At 37.0% G+C, this 27,851-nt stretch overlaps 1 non-coding gene across 1 annotated transcript; it reads left to right on the top strand.

Annotated features, from left to right (window-relative positions):
* The first annotated feature begins 6,182 nt into the window (after positions 1 to 6,182).
* Positions 6,183 to 6,379, top strand: LOC145118217 (U2 spliceosomal RNA). The gene has a single exon (XR_013713182.1). It is a non-coding gene; the product is annotated as a U2 spliceosomal RNA (small nuclear RNA).
* Positions 6,380 to 27,851: the final 21,472 nt, after the last annotated feature.

The raw sequence follows: 27,851 nt of genomic DNA on the forward strand, positions 1-27,851 counted from the left end.
TTAAACACCCGGAGTTAGGGTATGTCATGGAGCTTGGAGATGAAACTGATGTATTTCAATTGAGACATGTAATGTCTAAATCAAAGAAGGCGGTGCATTTGTATTTAACGGTGGTAGGTGAAGAAGCTGAAGAGCAAGCGGTGGTTATCAACCAGTTTAATCCAACAAAAACTAATAGAGGTCGTTGAGAAAGCCAATGTGATGGAAACCGTTCAAGGGGAAGAGGAAATGAAGTGTCAGTGGGTGATGAAAAAAAAAGTTTCGGTTACTGATAAATTTGTATCTGATAATGTTACTTTTGTATCAGATAATGATAAAGAAGCAAAAGTGGGCATGACTGAATTACAACGTCAAAATTTGTTCGAGCTTGGAGAAGTTCCTGAAATTCATGATCGAAGATGTGAAGAAAAATCAAATGAAGGGTGGTCGGATGATGAGTACACGTAAAGAAAAAACTGCTTTAATCCATGGTATTGTATTCCTTCTATTCCTGATTGTCCAGAACCTATTCTTGAACCTGGACCATTTCATAGTTTAGGTCAGAATGATAAATTAATTGTCAATCAAACCTATAACACCAAAAAAGAGATAACATTTGCTGTTAAATTCAAAGCCGTTAGAGAAAAGTTTTAGATAAAGGTTGAAAATTCTTCAAAATCTCGGTACCAGGTTGTTTGTATGCAAGAAAACTGTCATTGGCGTTTATACGCATCTCTTATTAAAGGAACAGAAATGTTTGAAATTAAGACGTTTAATGATGAGCATACATGTTCTTCATTGCTTATACACCCAACTCATAGGCAAGCAAATAGCGAAGTTGTGGGAACCATAATACATAACATTATGGGTCAAGGAAGTTTGAGAGTTTGGAAGCCTAATGCTATAATTAGAGATATGAATGCTTTGCTACAAATAAATATGAGTTATTCACAAGCGTGGCATGCTAGAGAATTTGCTCTGGGATTGATGATGGGGACCCCCGAAGAATGTTTCTCCAAACTTCCAGTTTATTTTCACAATCTGAAGAAACATAATCCTGGTACTGTGGCGTACATAAAAACTGATTCGGAGGATCGTTTTGAGTATTGCTTTTTCGCTATTGGATGCGCGGTAATATATTTTTAAATATGTTTGTTATTTTCTTAAATGTTTATAAACAAATTATATTGTTGATATATTAATGGTTTTTATATTGTTGTTGCAAATACGTGCTTTCAGAGAGTGTTGTAGAAAAGTTATTATTATGGATGGTGCTCATTTGAAGGGAAAGTACAAAGGCACCATATTGCATGCAGTAGCCATGGATGGAAACAATCAGATCTTGCCTATTGGGTATGGAATTTGCCCAAAAGAGACTACGGATTCTTGGACATGGTTTCTTGAAAAACTACATGAATGCATTGGTGATGTGGAAGGTCTGAAAATGGTCACAGATAGAGCACCCACAATTGTTGTAAGTATTCAAAATGTTTTTCCAAATGCTCAACATGGATTGTGTGGTTTTCATCTAATAGGAAACATAGTCCACACCTTTGGAAAAAACAAAAAAACAACAATTTTGTTTTGGAAGCTGGTAAGAGCTTACAAAACCACTGAGTTTGAATTTTATTGGGGGAGACTTTGTAATATAAGAGATGATGTAGCGACATATCTTAGTCAAATTCCACTTGAGAAATGGACCAGAGCGTATTGCCCTACCACAAGGTATGATTATATGACCTCAAATAGTGTGCAGTCCATGGATGTTGTATCAAATAAAGCAAGGAAGTTGCCTATATTACCACTTCTTGAGTTCTTTCGCGCACTTATGCAGAAATTGTTTTACAAACGGCGGATAGCTGCAGGAATGATTATGTTTAATTTTAAATTATATGATAAGTGTCATATATATTAATATATGTTTGTTTTAACAGAAAAAGTACAACAATACTTACAAAGTGGGCTGAAGATATGGTTAAAAAAATAAAGAGGAGATTCAAGGATGGTCGGTATCCGGTGTTGACAATACAACATATCAAGTGCATGACTTCAAAAGTGGCGTCACAGTGAATTTGAGGGAAAATACTTGTTCTTGTAGATATTGGCAACTAACTGGTTTGCCATGTGGTCATGTGATAATGGTTTTAATGCACTTGAAAAGTGATCATTGTGGGCATATGGCTATAGATGCTAATAAAATTGAAACATATCGAAGAACGTACGAGCATGCCGTATACCCTCTTTCAGAACTTAGTGATTGGGAGGTTCTGGATGACCTTATGGTTTTTAACCCTCCTATGATGGAAATACGTCAAGCCGGTAGACCAAAAAACACCAATTGTATTCCCTCTCAAGGTGAGGAACCATAAATAAGAAGGTGTAGTAGATGCCATAGCACAACTCATAATGCAAGGACGTGTAAGTAAATCGTTCCAAAGAACCAAAGTAAAAGTAAAAAATGTACTGGGGCGTCATGGAGTGGGACAAAAGCGACAAAAGAGGAACCGACGCAAGCGACCGAAAACCAATGGCAGCATGAGCCAGAGAACCAATGGACGCAACATACCGAACAATAATGGCAGCAACAACCAGACAACCAATGGACACAACAGACCGAACATCAATGGCAGCAACAGCCACATAACCAATGGACGTAAGGGACCGAATACCAACCGCAGGAAGAGCCACAGAACCAATGGCAGGGTTGCACCGAGTACCAATGGCAGCAAGAGTCAGATAACCAATGGACGCAAGTGACAGTCAACTTAGGGACACAAGCAACAGAAAACCCATGGACGGAATACGAGAACAGATCAAAGTTTCCGTGGTTCGATTTGAATGAATGAAGTTTATTTCAACGTATGTTTATTATGAAGGTTGTATGTTTATGTTTTCTAAAGTATGTTTTGTAACCTACTTAAAGTATGTTTATTATTCAGAATACCGGTGTGTGTAATTTTATAAAAAAACATGGAATATTTGTATAATTTTAATTATGTTATTTATATGCACCGGTTTGTATTACGTTATTTATATGTATTTGGTTTGTATTAGGTTATTAACGAAACCAGTTGAGTTAACTTCTACTTTATTTCATTGAACATAAAATACAAAACAGTACAAATACATGGAAAACATACATCAGTAACAAACGTATTATATAAAACATTTCATTATTTTTAACCTTTTTTTGTAAATTTTTTTACATAATAATCACATAAGGTATTGGTGTATTTAAAAAAAATTAATATTAATAAACGAAAATGAACGCAAAAAAAAACGCAAAAAATGACAAAAAAATTTAAAAAATTAAAAAACCCAATTTCCGCAGAGCTGTAGAGGGATCCATAGAAGCTTTAATCGATCCGCAGAGGGTGCTCTGCAGATCCTTTGGTCAATTTCCGAAATCTGTTTTTTCTTGGTTATTTTCTTTAAACCACCCCTCATTTTTGGTTATTTCTCGAAAATCTTCCATTAAATTTATGGCTTTTTTATTATGATTGCCTTATGATTAAAAAATCCAATTTACCAATCATAATAATATAATAATTAAATATTACAAAAGTTGTTAAGAATACAATTAAATTTAAAATATATCTTATCTTATTAATAAAAATTTGAAAGAAGCATTGTAACTCAAAGCTTTTATCATCATTTTCTTTTAACTGTGAATCGGTATTAATCATATTGGATATAAGTATTCACGTCATATTATTTTAAGCTTATTAAAACATAAGGGGGTCAATGGGCTTTTCTCACAACCTATATGGACTTGTTATATAATTTATAATTCCATGGGTACATTCAATTAAAATGGTTGGAGGGGGCGCTGCATCCGGCAGCCCCCCCACGAACTCCGCCCCTGAAGGAGATGCCACTCCAAGAGTCACGGGGACCGTTTGAATATTTTGAGAAAAATTCATGATTATGAGAAAATGAAAACTTTAGATGTTATTCAAAAAGCTAAGATTTAATAGAGCATTGAAAGGGAGGGAAACACAAAGTACGTTAATCGTATTCTTAATTGAAAGACCATGCAACTTGTTATTTGTGGCATAAAAACAGTTTGTGATTACCAGGAGGATCCGCAAATTGGTGAGAAGTTTTTTTTTCGTAATAAATTAAATTCAGCAGGTCCGAAGGTGGGAGAGTTCAAAAACGTAGCACACAGTGTACACTCTTGCTTCAAATCAAGACAATTGTTTGGAAGTTCCGTGCACGATTAAGGAAATTAAAAGTGTTGTTTATTCATGTAGAGGGGATAGAGTTCCGGGCCTGGATGGTTTTTCCTTTAGGTTTGTAAAAAAAATCATGGGATTTACTGAAAAATGATATTTTTGATGGTGTCACAGAATTCCTTCTTTCGGCTAATATTCCCCATTGTTGTAGTAGTTCTTTCTTCACTCTAATTTCAAAGGTGAGGAGCTCATTAATAGTAATACATTATCCACCAATTAGTTTTAGTGGGTTAAAATAAAAAATCATTGCTAAGTGGTTGGCTAATTGATGATTTAAGATGAAATCATTCAAAGGTAAAAGTTGATGAACGAGGATGTTTGAAGTACATTGCTACTTCAGATTTTCGGCGAAGATAAGTGTTGTGCCTATTTGGGCGTTGACGTTATCTGAGACTCAAGTTTATTTCACGATTATAAGTTAAATAGATTTTCCAATAAGTGGAACTTAAAGTATGCGTCTTGTACCTATTTAAACTCCTCTTATGATGTCTTATATTTATAACTATGTGGCCGTAGGGATATAAAGGTAAAGTAATTAACAACCTCATATGTGAAATTAAGTCTGACCTGGGTAATACTAATATGAGATAAAAGCAATGTTAGGGGAACAAGTTATGAGTAAGAGGAATTCTTATGATGACGTAAGCACTTAAGATCTGCCCTATTGTTTATTAAAGAACAAGATATAGATAGAATGAGAGGAGAAGATTGAACTAATGGATGACATTTGGAGTTTGAAGCAAAGGGGGTTGATAGTAGTCAAGTTATTTCATGAATTACTACATCCCAGCAATCGGTTGAGTTACTCTTTTATTTTAGAAGCTTGTTTTGAGTTTCGAGTTCCATTAATGGAGACCCGACTCTTGATATCCACTACCTGAAAGTTGAAATGGACGGCTTAAATGATGCTGTGAGGCTGTTAGAACATGGATTATAGCACCCTATGTACATTCAATTGAGAAATAAACATCACAGATGGTAAAACAAGAGCGAGCATTGAGTTTCGATTGTTGAATATGGATTTTTCCTTTGCATCCATTAACTAAATTCGAATATAATGTTATTATTGAGCATTTTTTTTATTCTAAATATATTTGTTCAGTAAAAGTCATCCCCATAAATGTTAGAATCAAATTGGAAGTGATTGTAAGATGTTAGGAGGTGAAGATAGTGTGATACCAGCAATGACCAAATAGCAAGCCGATGAGAAGAGAAGGACATGTTGGTTGAAAAAGCGGATAGTATCTTGGAAAGGAATAGTGAACACTTACGGGAAGCATAATGTAAGGTTGAATGTTACCTGGTAACGGGACGACATAACGAAGAAACGGTTGCCCGGAAAATAATTTTTGTCAGGTATTTAAACGAGTAAGAAATGTGTTGGATATGATTATAAAATTATATGGTTTCAAGATATAATATGATTTTTATGAGCAAAACAAGTGAAAAGGATTATGTAGATTAAAAACACGTATTTTGATAGGATGGATTTTAACAAGTTGGACTTATCTGATTAGTTTGAGTCTGCCCATTAGTTATTGTGTTTAGTTATTAATTTACTTAATAGATATGTGATATAAAACTAAATGGACAAAAGAAAAGCATAGTAGGTACATGAGTGGAAGGAGTCATTCGTAATTGAGTAATTATCAACATGAAATGAATTTGTTTTGTTTGTTGGTGTTGAGTGAATTTAAACTACAGAAAAATAAGAAAAGAAAAGGCAATGCAATCATAAACACATATGCATATGCAGTAGTAGTCTAAGTTTGATCTGAATATATACAGAAAGTAAAGAAGCAAAAGAATAATATTTAAGTTGTTTTTGTTGTGAAGGAAGGAACCAGGAAGGGAGCTGGCAGTGAAAGTGAAAGAGTCTGCATCCCAATTCCCACATTGGGTGAATGAAGGAAGCAGGCAAGAGGGAGGCGAGTACAAAAGGGGAAGCCCACAGCTGTAAGAAGCATACCTTTCTCGGCCTTTTGGCTAAGATCAAGTGTAGTATCTGTTCTTATCAGTTTAATATCTGATATGTGGGCCATCGGCCCACTCGATATTAATCTTATTTTTTATGGGGGAAGGCCCGTTACAGTAGCTTGCTGCTGGGGTTCTTCATGCGTCGCCTTGGTCTTACACTACAGCCAAGGCCAGGCGCACCCCTCCAATACTCAGTTCAATGTTTAAATTTAGCTTAAAATAGGCTTAGAGATTTGAAAGTCTTTGCTGTCTGATGTTTTCATGTGAACGCACTCCCATAGTTCCAACCATGGACCTGGCGTTTTGTACTATAAGGACCTTTGAAGGGTTTCATTCATGTTAACAATATGGGAAGTTCCAAGAGACTCAAAAATCAGGTGGTTTTAATGCATATTTTCATCAGGAGATGAAACAGGACAAGGTACGGTTATTATGTATGACTCATCACTGTGACAAAATGGACAAACAATAAATGTTTTGAGGTAAAAATTTTAAAAAGTGGGTGTCCATTTGAATCGGACTAGTCGGCAATATGGGCCTGAAGAGCCAAGACTTGTAATCCTACCACTGTCGGAAGCGAGGAGTTGTCGCAGCTCTGTGAAGCCAGCCTAACGCATTGCCCCCTTCTCTAGGTTCCAAGAGACCCAAAGCCTTCGCTCAAGCCACTTGAACCAGCTCTCGACTTGGAACGGGCAAGTCAAATTACACACCACCAGACCCAACCAAACTGGACCAAATCATAATCCAACCCACTTTGATACCCCCACTTGGGTTACAGGCAAACGTTACCAGGCCCGGTGACCAACTCTCTACAAGATAAATCTATAAAATCGTCTTGGAATCCTTCACACACCAATGTGGGAACACTCATCAATATATATACATAAACAAACTGCATTTTCTTATCTAAATTAACAGTTCAACCAACATATTGCAATTGGACTTCTCGTCATGTAAAACAAAACTATCTACGACGTTAACGACATTGAGGGATTTTCGTTCTTCGAAACCATCACATGGTTTTTTTTTTCTAGTCCAACTTATCAAGAACTTGTATGACTATCCTGGTACCCCACAAGCTTTGGATTCCAGTGGGTCGGAAAGACAATTAATGTGAAGATACGACGACAAGGTCCGTCTTACTTCTGAAAGCTTCAGGATATGTTGTCTATGTTGTCCCACCAAAACATAACACCAACGCCAAATAGAAGCTTCATCTCGCAATGCCAATACCACCTTGTTCAATTTTGCAAATCGATCAAACTTTGACACGTAGAGATCCAATGTAGGGTATCCGATAATTCTCATAAATGGGGCCACTACGTCACTAGATATTTTTATACGATTGATATGACTTCGACGCATAGAGGTACACACCATCACCGTTTCGTTTATTCCATTTCATGTCAGCGTTACATACTTACATGTGCAGAGCTAGTGCATCCGCTTCAACTCCCGCTAAATGGGAAACGATGAAGGTCATTAAACCACCACTAATAGACCCTCACCCAGGAAAATCGTAGCATTTGTCTATGTAGAATTGAATCGTTATTTAGATTTCATAGTGTCACACACCCGTCATGTGATTTACTTTTTATGTAATAGAACTTGGTGTTTCCGTAATTGAAAATGATCATACTTCACACATCATAATAATACATAATATGATACAACTAACTGAGTATTCAATTTATGTAGAACAAAACACAACACTCAGTAAACATCAAGCCTAAAATCTCATAGACTGCAACATACCCAATGGAACATTTATGGACCGATCGGCCGAAAATGTATAAGCAATGAGCATGTTTAACACCAAACCCTAATGTCTACCTTATGGTCCTTGGTAAGCGCACTAGGTCTAAGGTACAAGGGAATGAAAACACACCATTGACATGATGACTTGTGTAGAAATCTCTTTCTAAACGATGCCTTTTTTTAGATTTTTCTTCGATAATTATGGGCATGTATCAACATATCAAAAGAAACCCTACGTAACATCCTATGACCATTATCGGATTACAAATAGCTTATTCGAAATGGATTTTTGAAAGGCTACATTATATGGACATCCATGTAAGATGACTTATTTGTGTTAACCCCACCAAATATAACAAACATACAGGAACATGACCTTGTAGTGTTAGGGATTCTTGGAGGATAGAAGCCCAGGTTGAGGGTTGTGAGGAGGGCTTCCTTGTATGTTATTGTTTCAATCCAGGTTTGGGATTGTATGGAATGTGTGTAATGAAAAGACACATGCACCAAGGAGTCACAATCAATCCATCATGTATTTGTAGGGGCATTAAAATTAAAGGACTTATAAATCATAAAATATGCATGTTACATTTCATCGCAAGCAATTTCATTAATATAAGACGGTTTCTGTTGAATATGTCGTTTCTTATGACATAATTCACAATAATGTATTGTTAGGCTTACTGGTATGTTCATTTGAATTTAGGACCTTTACTCAAATTTATTTCTCAATTACATGAGCATTTTCATTCCTTTTTAAATATGTTTTTGCATATTCATTGCTCATTTAATTATCATCGTACAAAAGGATAATATAATTGTTTCCTCCCCGAGGCTCGAACTCGTGACCCCCACCCTTCTATATTGCCCATCGACTTAACCACTTGAGCTAAAGTTATTCAAGTATCTTAATTAAATATATGCAAAGAAGAGAATAATATGATCTAATGGGATTAAAAATAGAACAAATTACTGAAATCGTCCCTGTGGTTTTACGAAAATTACGTGTTTGGTCCTAACTTTTTTTTTTGCACTCTGACGATCCCTACCATTTTAGTTTGTTGCGTTCTTCGTCCCTGACCAAGGTGAAAAGACTCTTTTGCCCTTTCTAATATATTTTCCCTTATTATTATTATTGATTGTATGTTTATTAATAATAAAAACAATAATTAGGCCCACTTTACAACTCCCCCCCCACCATAACCAGTTAACCCCACCATATTTTTGCCCCCACCCACTTCTTTCATCACCGGCAACCATTGCCGACGACCTCCAATTGCCGGACACCATCTCCGACTACCTCTTCTTTCCGATCATCACCATCATTCCCACCCTCACCCACCATACATGAAGATGAACAACTCCAATCGCCGGACACAATCTCTAACCACCTCTTCTTTCCGATCATAACCAAAACCTACAACTCTTTTGGAATCCATTTATCAAGAAAGAGAATCCATATACTGATAGAAGAAATCGATTTCATAAAGTGTATATAGAGACGTGAAACTGTAAGGAAAGAAAAAAAATGGAAAAGGGTGTGTGTGTAGGGGGGTTAGTTGCGGTAGTGTTAGCTCCGGTGGATGGCGACGTAGACAGGTGAGGTCACCGGCGTAGGGAAACGAGAGAAACAATGGTGAAGAGGGAGGAGCGAGGAGGGAGCAGATATAATCGATGGTCAGACCTCTCGATGGATCAGATGGGGGAGACGATAAGAAAACAGACTAATTAACCAGATATCCTTCCGTCTTCAGCCCTAAACCTTTGTAACTCATCTTCTTCCATCTACCACGTCTTCTTCACCCACTGAATTCAAGAAACATTTCCTTCTACCGCAACCAATTTCAATGATTGTAGGTTTTCATCGATTCAACAACCAATCAAATTGGAAATGATGGTTTTCTTCTGCTCGATTATCTCATTCCCCTCCCAAATCGGTAAAAGAACAGAACACTTACGCTCTATCTTTCGATTGTCTTCTTTCTCGACTGTCTGTTGATGAACCAGGGGAAACATGCTTTCACATTCTTCTTCTGGTTCGATTTTTGGGTTTCCGTGAAAAAGGATATCGGGGTTGTCATCTGTCTCCACCCATATGTGTTCAATAATTTCTTCTTTAATCTGCATTCCATTGTTGCTTTTCGGTGGTGATTTGGATTTCAGTTGTTTTTTTTTTTGCTGGTTTTGTTTCTTGATTTGGTTTTGATTTGATTTTAGTTGATTTTGATTTGATTTCGGTAGGTGGAGAATGATGTAGAAAGAAATAATGGGGTAGAGAGTGGATCTAGGGAGAGGAAGAATTTTGATGGTGAGGGGTTCAATGGTTGCCGACGGTATAAGAGAAGGAAGGCCCCCGAAGAATGTGGCAGTCGGAGAAGATGACCCAACGGTGGCTGATTTGGGGCAACAAGAAGCAAGATAATTGATAGTGTCCGTGGGTTTGAGATGTGGGCCCATAAATATTTTTTGTTAAACTTTTTTGTTAATAAGATAATATTAATAAGAATTTAAAATCAATTATAGAAAAATAGAAAAACAAATAAAAAATAAAAGAAAGGGTATCTTAGTCATTTCAGGTGTGATAGGGACTGAACGTGCAACAAATATAATCAATAGGGATGGTCCGAGTGCAAAAAAAAAAGTTAGGGACCCAACACGCAATTTTACCCAAACCACAGGGACGATTTCAGTAATTTGTTCTTAAAAATAATTAAAGCACATCGGTATAACCTAATTAACACCAAAATAATAGGGCTAAAGGCTCTTATTCAACTGTTAGTTTCACTTTGGCTATACCCACAATTAAATATTATGGGGTCCAAAAATTATACTATGCTACATAAATATTGCAATAACCTTTGGGCATAAATACAATATTTTTGCATGTTATGCTTAAAATTCATTATATGAATCGTTATCCAATTAGCCCTTGGGTTCCTTGAATAACAACTCAAACAATTGCTTAACTACAATGTAAAGGCTAAGCAACCTTTCTTTAGTACAACCACTTAAACATTACATCAAACTTACCACTCATCATTTATAATTTTAAAATTAAAGGTTTATCCAATTTTATAGATAGTGAGCTAGTTTGATAAACACTTATAAAATCATAATTATAATATCATATGCCAACTAAATTATCTAGTTCCTGAGAAGTAACATTAAAAACCATACAATTTTAAACCCTTACATATGGTAAGTGAGACTTAAACAAATAAGATATTAGTTTATGATAACACCATATTGTACACAAATAATAGCAAAAAAAAAGTAATTCATGGCAATTAGAAAAACAACAAAACAAAACAAAACAATCTTATGCGTCTTGTATGACGATGCCATATTTTACTTAACAAGCCAAATTATTTTTTTCATGTTGAAAAAAAAATACGTCACCAAATGCTCCATTTTTTAAATTTATCTTTTCCAAAACAAATATATATATATATATATATATATATATATATATATATATATATATATATATATATATATATATATATATATATACTAGATGTGTTCCCGCGCAAAGCGGCAGCGAAAAATATATTTTTTGGCGAATAGATTTCTTACGGGGAAATAATTATTAAATTTTAGACAAAACTGCAAATTTGGTCCTTGTGGTTTTCAAAAACTTTTGGATGGGGTCCAAAAAGTTTCCAGCTTGCATAAAAGGTCCAAAATCAAGGTTTTTCTGGGTTTTTGGTCCAAAAAAACTTAAAAAGACGATTATGCCCTTTTATTTTCTTTTTTGTATTTTTTATAATTATTCTAACACTGTTTTAATTAAAAAATAAAGAAAAAAGAAAAAAAGTATCCCCCACCTACTGTTCTCTCTCTCTCTCTCTCTCTCTCTCTCTCTCTCTCTTCATCTTCTCAAAAATCTCATGGACTTCATCTTTGATATCCCCAAATTGATGAACAAAAGCCAAAATCAAGCAATAGAAAGAAATTGAAACCCAAACACACAGACACACACATTCTAACGCAAAGCACCCACATCGATTGGAAACAATCTCATCACAGTGAGTCTCTTGTCTCGATCAGACGAAGCAAATAAAAGGGGGAAGGCAATCACCTTCAAATTAGAGTGGTGGATGGACAGAGAGGGTCGACGGAAGCAACATTAGGAGGTGGCGATGGTTCACAGCAGTGGCAGCAACGAGGTGGTGGTCGGTGACGGGTGGCTAGCGATAGCAGCTCCGCTGCCTCGTTCCCTTTGCGTCTGGCAGCACACGACGGGGAAGACGAGGGAGGAGGGGAGAGTTTGGTGGTGGTCAAAAATTATGGTGGTAGGAGGGTAATGACGACCGCAAGCAGTGGCGGCCGTGGGTGGCAGAGGTTGCTCTGACAGCCTCCTGCTGTTGTGTCCGGGTTTCTGCTTGACGAGAATGACAAGAGGCGTATATGGGAAGGTGACAGGGGGTCGGAGTAGGGCAGGAGATACAAAGGAGGGGGTGTTTGGATTGTTGTTGTCTTGGTGGTCGGAAAACGGCTCCACCTTCGGTGGATTTTCTTGGCCGTGAATGAAGAAGAAGGAGGAGGGGTAGTATTTTTATGGTAAGATGCAAACCAGAGGGGGAAGAGATGGTATCAGAGAGAGAGAGAGAGAGAGAGAGAGAGAGAGAGAGAGAGAGAGATTTTAGTTTTTTTTAATTATTTACATACCAAAATAAATAAAGAAAATAGAAAAGTAAAATGAAAAGGGTAAATACGTCTTTTCAAGTGTATCGGAGACCAAAACCCCAGAAAAACTTTGATTTTGGATCTTCGATGCAAGTTGGAAACTTTTTGGACCCCATCCAAAGGTTTTTGAAAACCACAGGGACTAAATTTGCAGTTTTGTCTAAATTTTATTATTAGTTATTATGTAAAAAAGTTACCAGTTTTAAATAAAATATTTATGTTTAGACCTTATACTTATATTGTATTTTATATAGTTAATGTAAAGTAACTAATATTGGTGTCTTTTTTTCAACAGTAAAAAATTAATACTGGTGTGTATTTTAAAAAATTTAAATTAATTTATATAAATGAATTTAATATTTTAATATTATCAGTTTGTTCGAAATTAAATTTCTTAATAACTTTCCTTAATTCAAGTCTTCAAATATGCATAATTGATTTATACAAAAAACTTTCTAATTTATACCTCTTAAAATTGAAAATATGATTAATATGTTTTATAATAGAGTATATATATATATATATATATATATATATATATATATATATATATATATATATATATATATATATATATATGTTTAGGTTCTATGGAAAACAAAAAACCCTAAACATCATAAAAATGCATAAAAAAAATACTTAGAGATCACAAAATTTTTTTTTGAATTTTTTTATAAATAATCGCTGCTTTTTCTTAAAATTCGCTGAAAAAAAAATAAAAAATCAAAATTTTTTTTATAAAAAAAAAATTCAAAATTTTTTTCAGCGAATTTGTATAGAAAGCTGCGATTTTTTCAAAAAAAAGTTTTATGATCTCCAGGTATTTTTTTACTGTTTAAAAAAAAAAGACACCAATATTAATTACTTTATATTAACTATATAAAATACAATATAAGTATAAGGTCTAAACATAAATATTAATTACTTTATGAAGTGTCGATGTTTTTCTAGGTAAGTTCAATTGAGAAAAAATAAAAAGTTGAGAATGGAGGAATCAAATCTCAGCCAATCATTTTTATATATGTAAAATACATTTAGATTAAGTCATTAACGTATGATGTTCTTATGGATCGTTCATATGTTCTTCATCAACATCATCTGTTTTTCATTCATCTGGATCGTTCCTGTGTTCTTCATCAATATCATTTGTTCTTCATCAACATCATATGTTCTACTACTTGTTTGTCATCAACGTCTTCATCAACATCATATGTTCTACTACTTGTTTGTCATCAACGTCACATGTTCTTCATAGAAAAACATCGACACTTCATAAAAACATTAATTCTTCATCAAAATTCTTCGTTTATTCATCAAAACGTTGTGATTCATCATCAAAAACATTTATTCATACTATTAAATGTAAGTCGTGATTTAATCTTGTCCAGTTTCGTTGATGTCAAGCAAAATCGTTAAACATAATCCATATTTATTAATGTCACGTCATTTAGCGAACACCAGTCATCGAAATTTCATCAATCGAACATCACCAATATCAAACAACAGATAGCAATCGAAACTTCATCAACATAACCATATATTTGAAGAATTTTAAAAAAAATCATTTTCCAGGTTTGAAAAAATTCGATTTTCATACATTTTTTCACAATTTTTGATCTCAACGTATTGATTATTGATCGATTTTGATAGAATTTGATTTGTGTTGTAATTATTGGCTTCAATTATTGATTTTTTTACCATAATTATATAAGATAATTTATTTGCACACAAACTGTTCGATGAAATGCTTAAACTAGATATATCACGTAATATTCACAAGTGAATATGTCTTTACACGAGAACCAATGTATGTCTTTTAAAAACACAAACTAAGTATGTAATTCATGTGTGAATAACATACAAAAATTATATTCACATGTGAATATATGTAATATTCACAAATGAATACATGTAATATTTATAAATGATAACGCATTTTTTTTGTAAAATTAAAAAAATGAAAATACTTCGTTTTGAGGTATAAAGCAAGTTTGTAATTCATATGTGAATAACATATATAAACTATATCCACATGTGAATATATGTAATATTCACAAATGAATATATGTAATAATCAAATGTGAATATATATGTATTATTCACAAATGAATAAAACTGTTAATAAAACCAAGAAGTACAAAATATATAAAATTAAAGATAAAAAAAGTATTCGATCAGAATATATATTTATTCACATATAATTAAGCTTTTTATGGTTAATAAAATAATCATATAAGCATATTTTTTTATTACTGTTATATTCATTTGTGAATAAATGATAACTTTTTTTTTTCAGAAAATTATAAAAACAGAAAAACGTCATTTTGAGGCCCTAAACAGTCCTGAATAACCGAAAAACAGCGTACGTCACGGCAAAGCTGTGAGTTTTGTAAATCACACCATTTTACATCAAATATGTGAATTTCGTCCAATTCCGAGACTAAAATTCATTGCGGCAATTTTTTTGATGATGTCACTAAATTTTCATTCCTACTAGTGATGACATCATTATGACAGGTTATTCTATTCATATATTAATAAAATTTAGAAATCATTACGACATATTTACTGATAATGTCACTAACTTCAATCCTACTACTAAAAACATCATTATAATCTATTATTTTTATTTATGTGAATAAACTATACATGTTGATTTATTCATTTGTGAATATAACCTTTATATATAAAAATAAATAATACACTATAAGAATTGGTTTGTGAATAAGTTTTTTTGTATATTGTAACAATATTATTTTATATGTAAATTTTACATTATACTTAGACAAACAACATTGTATTGGTTAATAATATTATTTACATTTGAATTTAACACGATCAAAATGAAGAATATATTACATTGTATAACATTTACACATTAATATAAAAATATATTGTCTTCGTCAATGATATCTTCTCATTTACATTAACCAATCGTCAACCATTGGGATATGAACCAACCATTGATTGAAATGTAATTCATCTATTGAGTTATAACCAATCCTGACAAACATGTGAATACACATAAAAAATGTTAATAAAAATATATTGTTAGTTTATCATAATAGCATTTTATCACATGATATATTCATATATGAATGTATAAGCATATGTGGATATTATGTGATATTTGTTGTTTATATTATATATTCATACATAGTATATTCATATGCGTACGCCGTGCGTACACCCTGTACGCCCAACGTACGCTCCACCCCAAAATCTCACATTTCATAATTAAGACTTGAATAAAAACAAATATAATACCTGATAAATCCCGGATGTTACACCCATTCGAGAGGGTAGGTTTGGTTTTTTCTTAAGCTATGATAATTCATTTAATGAGTTCATTCATAATTCATAATACAGGTCACTTAATGTTCCTATGAGTGGATATAATTTTACCCAAATTAGTGATAATGATGAAAGTGAGCAAATTGGAAATATTTTTAGTGTTCGAGAATCTTGTAGATGTTTCAGGTTTTATATCGAGAGATCAACTTCAGATTATATAGACCCGTTCTTTTCAAACATGTGGTGCCAGATTACATACCATTCCTTTCAAGTTGTATAATTATTGGATGAAATGGGATAATTTTGACGATGTTGTTATAAAGACTTAGAATCATCCCTTAGATTTGGTTATCACAAGCAAACATGTGTTGTTTGAAAAAAAAATGAAGGGTTACCGACATAAAAAGACATTAAAATTTCAGTTTTGGTTTTAAATGACCATTTACCCTTTTTTATTTTGTACCCCTTAGACCATCCAACTCGAAATTTTACCCGTATAAAACACTATTTTGCTTAAAATTACCAGTTTCTCGGTCATAATTGTTGAATATACATTGACTTCTGATACTTAAAGCCTCCCCTTCCACCACCGTGTCCACCCTTCTATTTTCCCCTTTCTCTCTTTTCTGCGGTAAAGGGGCCCTAATTTCCTCTCACAATCTTCCAAGGTTTGCATCAATCGAAAATCACCACCGTCCACCTCTTCCCACTTCCACCGCCATTAAAATGCATTCAAGTTTCCGATTTCATTTGATTATGTGCTTGGATGATTTGCGATGGAATGTTCTCTCAAATCGATTTAGTGGTTAAAATGATCGGGCTGGGAGTTTGCCATTTCCTTCTGCTTATCTCTACATTTCCCTCCATCAGTTGATTACCAAGGATTCAATGAAAGGAAATAGAAGAAAAAAACAGGGGGTTGGAGCGTAAAGACGATGAACAGGCTTCATATTTTCGTGTCCGGTAAAAATTGAAGAACATGGAAACTTCAGTTCCCCCTCTCTTTAAACATCATGTGTGAGTAAAAGAAAATAAGATGATGAGCAGGTCAGAATTGATTTGCAGATGTAGCTTAAAGATCAAAGAACAAGGGCCAGATTTAGAATTAGAGGAACAGAGAGGAGTAGAGAGTCAGTGCAATGGAGGAGAAGGGTGGCGTGAGGGAAAAGGGTGGCGTGCAGAAGAAGAGGAGGCGGCGGCAGGAGGGTTGAAAAAGAAATAGAGATTATGTAATACAAGTGGAATTGATTATAAGAGTCAAAGGTCAACGTCTAAGTGGCATAAAATATGCCATGTCGTCTACGTTTTAGCTGAATTTATATGTTAACGCAGAACAAAAGGTGATATTCCCCTTAATAACAGGTCAATTGTGAGTTTATACCTTTAAAAGGCACAAAAACTAGTTTAAGGACCTTTTAAAACCAAACACAAAACCTTGTTGGGTTTTTATGACAATAACCCAAAAATGAATGAATTTATCAAAATTTAGGGGAAAAAAGACAAAAAGAATGGAAAAGGATGGTGAAAAGAATGTGTTACAGGAAGACTTTGTGAGATTGATCAAGGAGATGCCACTCCAAGAGTCACGGGGACCGTTTGAATATTTTGAGAAAAATTCATGATTATGAGAAATTGGAAACTTTAGATGTTATTCAAAAGCTAAGATTTAATAGAGCATTGAAAGGGACGGAAACACAAAGTACGTTAATGGTATTCTTAATTGAAAGGCCATGCAACTAGTTATTTGTGGCATAAAAGCAGTTTGTGATTACCAGGAGGATCCGCAAATTGGTGAGAATATTTTTTTTTCGTAATAAATTAAATTCAGCAGGTTCGAAGGTGGGAGAGTTCAAAAACGTAGCACACAGTGTACAACTCTTGCTTCAGATGAAGACAATTGTTTGGAAGTTCCGTGCACGATCTAGGAAATTAACAGTGTTGTTTATTCATGTAGAGGGATAGAGTTCCGGGTCCGGATGGTTTTTCCTTTAGGTTTGTAAAAAAAATCATGGTTTTTACTAAAAAATGATATTTGTGATTGTGTCACGGAATTCTTTCTTTCGGCTAATATTCCCCATGGCTGTAGTAGTTCTTCACTCTGATTCCAAATGTGAGGAGCTCTTTAATAGTAATACATTATCCACCAATTAGTTTTAGTGGGTTAAAATACAAAATCATTGCTAATTGGTTGGCTAATTGATGATTTAAGATGAAATCATTCAAAGGTAAAAGTTAATGAACGAGGATGTTTGAAGTATATTGCTACTTCAGATTTTCGGCGAAGATAAGTGTTGTGCCTATTTGGGCGTTGACGTTATCTGAGACTCAAGTTTATTTCACGATTATAAGTTAAATAGATTTTTTCCAATAAGTGGAACTTAAAGTATGTGTCTTGTACCTATTTAAACTCCTCTTATGATGTCTTATATTGATAACTATGTGGCCGTAGGGATATAAAGGTAAAGTAACTAAAGACCTCATATGTGAAATTAAGTCTGACCTGGGTAATACTAATATGAGATGAAAAGCAATGTTAGGGGAACAAGTTATGAGTAAGAGGAATTCTTATGATGATGTAAGCACTTAAGATTAGCCTTATTGTTTATTAAAGAACAAGATATAGATAGAATGATAGGAGAAGATTGAACTAATGGATGACATTTGGAGTTTGAAGCAAAGGAGGTTGATAGTAGTCAAGTTACATCATGAATTACATCCCAGCACTCAGTTGAGTTACTCTTTTATTTTAGAAGCTTGTTTTGAGTTTTGAAAGTCTTTGCTGTCTGATGTTTTCATGTGAACCCACTCCCATAGTTCCAACCATGGACCTAGCTTTTTATACTATAAGGACCTTTGAAGGGTTTTATTCATGTTAACAATATGGGAAGTTCCAAGAGACTCAAAAATCAGTTGGTTTTAATGATATATTTTCATCCGGAGATGAAACAAGAGACTCAAAAATCAGTTGGTTTCAATGATATATTTTCATCAGGAGATGAAACAGAACAAGATACGGTTATTATGTATGACTCATCACTGTGACAAAATGGACAAACAAGAAATGTTTTGAGGTAAAAAATTTAAAAAGTGGGTGTCCATTTGAGTCGGACTAGTCGGCAATATAGGCCAGAAGAGCCAAGACTTGTTATCCTACCACTGTCGGAAGCGAGGAGTTGTCGCAGCTCTGTGAAGCCAGCCTAACGCATTGCCCCCTTCTCTAGGTTCCAAGGGACCCAAAGCCTTCGCTCAAGCCACTTGAACCAACTCTCGACTTGGAACGGGCAAGTCAAATTACGCACCACCAGATCCAACCAAACTTGACCAAATCATAATCCAACCCACTTTGATACCCCCACTTGGGTTACAGGCAAACGTTACCAGGCCCGGTGACCAACTCTCTACAAGATAAATCTATAAAATCATCTTGGAATCCTTCACACACCAATGTGGGAACATTCATCAATATATATACATAAACAAACTACATTTTCTGGTCTAAATTATTAACAGTTCAAGTTATTTTGAAAGAGTATCAGCATAAAGCTGGTGAGTTCATAAATATTTTATGAAAAATGGATGTTGTTTCCTTAAAGTTTGTTACAAGTTTGTTTCCAGAAAATCCAATATTTTCTAAAAGGTTTGTTGTAGTCTTAACTGAAACAAGGCTTAGTATGTAAGTAAATCGTCATACTTATGTGTGTGTTTAATATTTAAATAAAACTCCTTTGTATAAAGCCTTAGAATTTTCGTGAATTGTATGTTTTGTTAATACCCCATGTGAGATGTTATAACCATACTAAAGACTAGAAGGCCTTGTATGCGACGTTCTTCAGGCGTCGGAATGTTATGACACTTGTCACTCCACACCTGCCGGTCTAGCTGTTGCAAGCAGCTTAGGTGCGGGTTTGTCAGACACAGTATAGATCTATACATAACTATCACGTTCTCCCTCCAGGAGATTCTGATTATAATTAAAGGACTTTTCTGTGGTACCTAGAGTACCCCGAAGGAGAATGTCTCACAAATTTATTCATTAACAAGTTCACATAGTGTGTAGTGAAATACTCGTTTGTAACGATAGTGTTACTGTTTTCTTTGTTAAATGTAGTGTTCAAAACTATACCTATTATAGTTTATCAAAAGTGTTGTATGATAGTATGAAACCTTGTTATGCATGTCTATGTATTTCAATAAAATGACATTAAAAATACTAAGTATAAATCTTACACACCTTGCTCAACATGTTACAAGGTGTGAATAACCCCTTTTTTGTTTGTTTTGACAGTTTTATCCTTAACTGTCACTATTTTAGAGTATTTATAGAAAAATCATCGTAAGTCGAAAACTGCATCCGTAAACTCGGAGAGTTTGGAAAAAGAGTGTATTGTGTTCATAAATTTTCCCATAATTTTTGGTGGTCTCAAACCAGTGTGAAAATGTTCATCTTCACAACCTGGTCCGATTTTGTTGTTGCAGTGATAGGCAGTTTTGTAAAAATCACCATAAATTTTATAAAAATCGTATGGAGATGTGCAAGTAGTCATTTTAAAGGTATAAACCTGAACTATTTTCATATTAAACAGTTTTGAAAAATATTAAGTTTAAGTTGGGTAAAACAGTTTGTGAACAGGTCACAACTTTTCTGTTGTAAGCTGTCAAGTTAAGTTTTGAATATGTTTTGGTGTTTTAACTTGTATCCCCCCCCTGAAAACTGAAGAAAACTAGAAAATGTAGGGGTATGAACTCACATTGAGTGATTTCTAAAGGAGTGGAAAGTTGAAGTCGAGGAGTATCAAGTTAAGAGCACTTGATGAACACACGGAAGCTTGGATGATCCTAAGAACGATTTTTGGTATTAAGATATGAGTCGATGATCCAAGAGTGTTATGAAATTATGGAATAATACTTGAGTTTAGATGGAATGTTTACCAAAAAGTTCAGTAGTAGCTCAAGAACACTTTCACAAAGTGGTGAGAAGTAGAGAGAAAATGAGGCTCTCTTGGTGTTTTGAGAAGTATAAGTGTTTGGAATGATCAAGTAAGCCAAGAAGTTCTCCAAGGATTTCTATATATATTGAAGGTTGTTGGAGCAACTTGTAAGTTTGAAGTGATGTTTACCTTGGTTTGTGTGATGTGGATAAGGTTGGCTAATAAGGAGATGACACATGGAAGGCAAGTGGGCACACTTGACCCACTTGTGGTGTAAACATTCTTAGATATTTCTTTTAATATAAAATATTGATTTATAATTAATAAATCCTTGATAAATGAATAAAATATGATTTTTGGGGGTTTAAAATGGTAAAAATATGAATTTGGTGAAAAATCCCCGTCAAAAATGTCAAAAACGGGCTTAAGAAGCGAAAGTAGTCGAAAACCGGGCATTAAGGAGCGAACCTGCGAGGTTCGGCTCTTGGAAGTGCTGAGGAACGAAGGTAGTGAAGGAACCGAGAGAAGGGAGAAGGGACCGAAGGTGGGGGTCTCGGTCCGAAATGTGAGGGAAGCGAAATAGACCGAGCCCTCGGTCTATTTCGGCTGTATCAAGGTTCGATCCTGCTGAGGTTCGGTCCGAGGAGGGCAGTTCGCTTCTGACAAGTTCGGTTCTGACAGCTTCGGTTCCGAGAGGCTTCGGCTCTAAGAGGTTCGGTTCCTAAGAGGTTCGGTTCCTCAGAGGTTCGGTTCCTAAGAGGGGTTTCGGTCCTATTTAGCTGTTTTTCCATATAACTTCCCGTTTTGAGCGGTTTTTGGCCAAGTTAAGGGTCGGGATGACCCAGATGACTATAAAAAGTTGAGAGAGATTTTGAGAGAGATTTTGGGAGAGATTCGGGAGAGATTTGTTTTTAGCCATTATTATTGTATAATCTCGTAATGCAAGGTTCGTGAACCTCGTTATGCTTCGTTTATGATTGTTTTAAGTCCCCGAAAGGGTCCTTAGTCGTGTTTTGAAGCGTTTAACTCCCTTTTTAGGGTTTTACATTGCTAAACACATAGAATATTTGAAACACTTGAATTCTTGGCATACCAATACACATTTTATAGAATAACTTTTCACATACAAGTATTGGTTAAGTTTGACCGGTTTGACTTGTTGACTTTGACTTTGACTTGTTGACTTTGACTTTGACGGTTGTCACATTATCCCCCCGTTAGAAGGAATTCCGTCCCGAAATTTGCATTTTGAGTGGGACTTCAAGGGTTGGGAAATAGATGTGGGTATTTTTGTTTCATTTGGTCCTCACGTTCCCAAGTAAATTCGGGTCCTCGCTTGACATTCCACCGGACCTTTACGATGGGAATGCGGCTTTGTTTCGTCAATTTGACCTCTCGGTCCATGATTTCAACAGGTTCCTCTACAAAGTGGAGGTTCTCGTTGATCTCAATTTCTTCCAATGGAATGACGAGGGTCTCATCAGACAAACATTTCTTCAGGTTTGACACATGAAAGGTATGATGAACGTGGTTGAGTTCCTGTGGTAATCGTAGCTTGTATGCCACCGGGCCAATCCTGACGAGGATTTCGAATGGTCCGATATACCTTGGATTTAATTTCCCACATTTCCCAAATCGTATTAATCCCTTCCAAGGTGATACTTTCAGAAGTACTCGATCCCCAACTTGGAACTCCAAAGGTTTTCATCTCTTATCCGCGTAGCTCTTTTGTCGGTCTTGCGAAGCCTTCATTCGCTCTCGAATTTGAACGATCTTCTCGGTTGTTTCCCTTATGATCTCCGGGCCAGTGAGTGCGCTGTTAGGGACTTTCCATCTTGCTAGTTGCGTATCGCCCACCTCAGCCCAGCACAGGGGTGATCTGCACTTACGGCCATAGAGGGCTTCGAACGGAGCAACTTTGATGCTAGTGTGATAACTATTATTGTAGGAAAACTCAATAAGAGGTAAATGAGTATCCCAAGCTTTACCAAAGTCTATCACACAAGCTCTTAGCATGTCCTTTAACGTTTGAATGGTTCTTTCACTCTGCCTGTCTGTTTGTGGGTGGTAGGTTGTACTCATGTCCAGCCTAGTTCCCATAGCTTTCTGCAGTGACTGTCATAATTGTGACGTGAACCTACTATCTCGATCGGAGATAATGGATATCGGTATTCCGTGAAGGCGTACTATTTCTTTAATGTACATCCTTGTCAGCTTCTCCATTTTGTCTGTCTCTTTTATCGGTAGGAAGTGTGCGGATTTGGTTAATCTGTCAACGATTACCCAAATGGTGTCAAGCCCACCCGAGGTCTTAGGTAACTTGGTAATGAAATCCATCATAACCCGCTCCCACTTCCACTCGGGTATCTCTGGCAGTTGAAGTAGTCCCGAGGGCTTTTGATATTCTACCTTAACCTTGGCGCAAGTCAGGCACTTGCCCACAAAGGTAGCTATTTCGGCTTTCATGTTCGGGCACCAATACAACTTCTTGAGGTCTAAGTACATCTTATCTGATCCGGGATGCACGGAGTAGCGAGTTTTATGAGCTTCGTTCATGACAACGCCCCTGAATCCACCAAATTTTGGTGTCCAGATCCGGTTCATGAGACAACGAACTCCGTCATCCTTGACTTCAAGATTTTTGTCCATTCCTCTCAATGCTTCACCTGCCACGTTCTCTGGCTTCAAGGCTTCTTCCTGTGCTTCCTTGATTTGTGTAGACAGGTGTGAGTGGATGGTCATGGTTAATGCCTTTACTCGGCGGCCCGAGTACTCCTTTCTGCTCAAAGCGTCTGCAACCACGTTGGCTTTTCCGGGGTGATAACGAATTTCACATTCGTAATCATTTAGTAATTCCACCCATCGCCTTTGTCTCATGTTGAGTTCTTTCTGATTGAGGATATGCTGGAGGCTTTTGTGATCGGTGAAGATGGTGCACTTGGTGCCGTAAAGATAATGCCTCCAGATTTTCAGGGCGAAGACTACTGCTCCCAGTTCGAGGTCGTGCGTCGTGTAGTTTACCTCGTGCGTCTTCAATTGTCTTAAGGCGTAGGAAATGACTTTTCCTCATTGCATTAACACACACCCTAGACCTTTTTTTGATGCATCGCAATAAACCACAAAGTCTTCGGTTCCATCCGGTAGGGACAAGATCGGAGCACTGCACAGAGTTCGTTTTAGTGTTTGGAATGCAGCCTCTTGCTTATCTCCCCAGATGAACGTCACTCCTTTTTGAGTTATGGCGGTGAGGGGCTTCGCGATTTTGGAGAAGTTCTGAATGAATCTTCGATAGTAATCGGCGAGTCCTAAAAATTGTCGGATTTCTGTGGGTGTTCTTGGTGCTGCCCAACTTTTGATTGCCTTGATCTTCGAAGGGTCCACATGTATCCCTTCCTTGCTGACTACGTGTCCAAGGAAGTTCACTTCTCGAATCCAGAACTCACACTTTGAGAATTTTGCGTACAATTTCTCCGCCCTTAACGTCTCCAGGACTTGACGTAAATGTTGGTTGTGTTCTTCCTTACTCCGGGAGTGGACTAGTATATCATCAATGAAAACAATTATGAACCTGTCTAAGTAAGGTCGACACACCCGATTCATCAGGTCCATAAACGCTGCGGGTGCATTTGTTAAGCCGAAAGGCATCACTACAAATTCGTAGTGACCATAGCGCGTTATGAAAGCTGTCTTGGGAATATCCTCCTCTAGAACTTTTAGCTGATGGTACCCAGATCTAAGGTCAATCTTCGAGAAGAAACTCGCTCCTTGTAGCTGGTCGAAGAGGTCATCGATTCGAGGTAGAGGGTATCGGTTTTTAATAGTGAGCTTGTTTAGTTCGCGGTAGTCAATGCACATATGGAACGATCTGTCCTTTTTCTTGATGAACAAAACCGGTGCTCCCCATGGTGAGAAGCTTGGTCTAATGAAACCTTTGCTTAGTAGTTCGTTCAATTGACTGGACAATTCCTGCATTTTGGATGGGGCTAGACGATATGGCGACTTGGCTACGGGGGTAGCTCCAGGAATCAAGTCGATTTGGAATTCGACTTGTCTAACAGGGGGCACTCCTGGGAGGTCTTCTGGAAATACATCAGGGAAATCACAGACCTCCGGAATGTCCTTGATGTCTTTCATTTCTTGTTTCTTGTCTACGACGTGGGCTAGGAAGGCGTGGTACTCCTTGCGGAGATACTTTTGAGCCTTGACACAAGAGATGATCTGAAAGTTTGAGCTAGGTTTGTCGCCATAAACGATGAGAGTTTCGCCACTTGGCAGATTAAGGCGAACGGCCTTTTCGTGACATAGGATTTCAGCATGGTGAGGGCATAACCAATCCATGCCAATGATAACATCAAAACTTTTTATGGTGACCGGTATAAGGTCGATTTGGAAAGAGTGATTGTTTAAGGTGACGGTACACCCGGTGTAAATATCGTTAGTGTTCTCTGCTTTTCCGTTAGCCATTTCTACGGTGAATGTGTCTTTTAGTGTTTGTGGTGTTTGATTAAGCAAGTGTTTGAATTGGTGGATCAAGAAGCTTTTCTCCGCACCACTATCGAAAAGAATGCATGCGTATGTATTGTTGAGGAGAAACGTACCGGTAACCACAGTTGGATCTGCGACGACTTCCTCATGACCTATCGCCAGAACTCTGCCCACTTCCTCGGGGTTGGGGTTTCTTGCCTTTGGGTAGTTACGTTTGAGGTGTCCTGCTTCCCCACATCCATAGCAGGTTCGGCTTGCTCCGGCGTTGGCAGCTTGTGCGTTCTGTTGGGCTAGAGTTCTACAGAATCGGGCGGTGTGCCCCTTTTTGTTATAGTTGGTGCAATGCATTTCATGGCATGCACCGTTGTGGTGGTAGCTACATTTGTTGCACTTGGGCAGGTTCCCGATGTATTGCCTTATCGGAGTTGGGTTGGCAGTGTTTGTGGCAGTGTGCACAGCAACCGCTTGTTGTTTCTCGGCAGGGTCTTGAGTAGGTTGGCCCTTCTTCTTATCCCAAAATTTCCTTTTGTGGTTTCCTCCTTTTGCTTGCTCGGAGGTGGTCGTCGCAGTGTCATGGCTGGCGTTATGGTTAACGAGTTGTTGTGCCAGTTCCTTGGCATTGTCGAAGGTAATTGGCTTTGAGGCCAATACGTGTCCTTGGACTTGGGGAGAGAGTCCCCATATGTACCTTTCCACCTTCTTGCTTTCCGTCGGAACCATCCCGGGACACAACATGGCTAGATCACTGAACCTTGAGGTGTAAGACAGGATGTCAGAGCCTGTCATTTTGAGACCCCAAAATTCTTCTTCCAGTTTATGTATCTCGCCCCTGAGGCAGTACTCCTTCATCAACATGGTTTTTAGGTCTTCCCATGTTATTGCATTAGCCACCGGGAGTGTTAGCGCTTTGACGTGGCCCTTCCACCAGGTGAGGGCTCTTTCGGAGAATGTGCATGCAGCAAATTTGACTTTGCTTGCTTCAGGGCATGCACATATTTCGAAGATGGTCTCGGTTTTATCGAACCATTGCAGCAAGGCTATAACACCTCCGCTTCCGTTGAAGGTTTTGGGTTTGCCGTTTGTAAAGTCTTTGTAGGTACACTCTCTCGAGCGTCCCTGGCCGTCCCCGTTGTTAGAATTCGAGGCACCACTACCCGCACCGCCAGAATTAGTGGGGTTGATTTGAGCTATCGCGGCTGCCACTGCGGCCGCCACCGCAGCCTGGAACATGGCTGGGTCGAACTGAGGAGTTGGTGGTGGGGGTGGTGCAGTCCCAGCTGCGCCGCTGCGTCTAGGATTTCTACGAGGTGGCATTTTCTGCCATTATCAAGAATGAAAAGACAATAAGTCTTTGATACAAGTCGAGAGTTAAAACTAAACATCATTAGTTCTTTATGTGCATCATGATTCAGACTTGTAAGAATGTTGTAAGAATCCGTTCATACCAGAAGTCTATAAATATTGAAATATAGACTTTATGAATTTTGATAGTATTGATTCTCATGAAATGTCTGTGATAGTATCCATACTGGGTCCATCCAACAATCGCTTGATGTATAATATTTAAATGAAATCAAGATTAAATAAAAATTCGAATCTAATGGGTCTGCCCTGGGCCCACAATCAAACAAGGAACAAGATCCAAGGCGGAACCATCATTTCTAGGTCGACATGGTCTCAATTACATATAACTTTGATTTAGACATCAGGCGATCATAAGTTGACCACCAGTAAATTTTATCTGAAAATAGCTCATGTTACGAATCTGATGTAGTGTTCAATAAAACAAATAGCATGTCAATATCATTGATATAACTTAGTATACAATACTTGGGAAAATTTGACCCTACTAGGGGTCTATGCTACATCAATGTACGAAAATTTTTGACCGCCTAAGAGATCCCGAAAGTGTAAACACTTAAATTGCGGGATCGGACATAAAATACTAGAAAATATTAGTAATATTTATCCGCAAACTAGATTAAACTGAAGCGATCAGTGCAAACACTACTTGCGGCGGTTGAAGTTATGAGGATCACGAAGTGAAGACACGAAGTTCCTCATTTCGGCTCTGGATTCTGCTGCTTGGCGCTCCGCTTCTGCCAGGCGTCCTTCAAAAGTGGCTCGGTGTTCTTGGAGTTCTTGCACTTCGGCTCGGGTCGCGGCCATTTCCCGCCGAAGAACCTCGGTGCGGTCTCGAGTTCGATCGTGATCATCATCCAAGCGGCGAATGCGAACAGAGTTGACTTGGCTGGTTGCGCCAATTTCCATGAGGTGGCGAGTGTTTACCCTTGTTTGCTCCTCATGGTGTGCGACACGGCGAACCATGACAGGAAGGGCCCGGTCGGCTGACCCTCCTCTGCTGAGGTCGTAGAAACTTCGTTACATGCCATAGGGAGGACGTTGACCTTGTTCTCGGCTCCATTGATGTATAGTCTCGGCCCATTTGTCCGTCGGGTCCTGGAAGTGTTGTGGAGGGATAGGGGCAGGGTGTGGATCGTAA

The sequence above is a fragment of the Lactuca virosa genome, chromosome 5, assembly GCF_052849685.1.
Source record: "Lactuca virosa cultivar CGN04683 chromosome 5, Lactuca_virosa_CGN04683_v6, whole genome shotgun sequence".
In the NCBI taxonomy this organism is placed as follows: domain Eukaryota; kingdom Viridiplantae; phylum Streptophyta; class Magnoliopsida; order Asterales; family Asteraceae; genus Lactuca; species Lactuca virosa.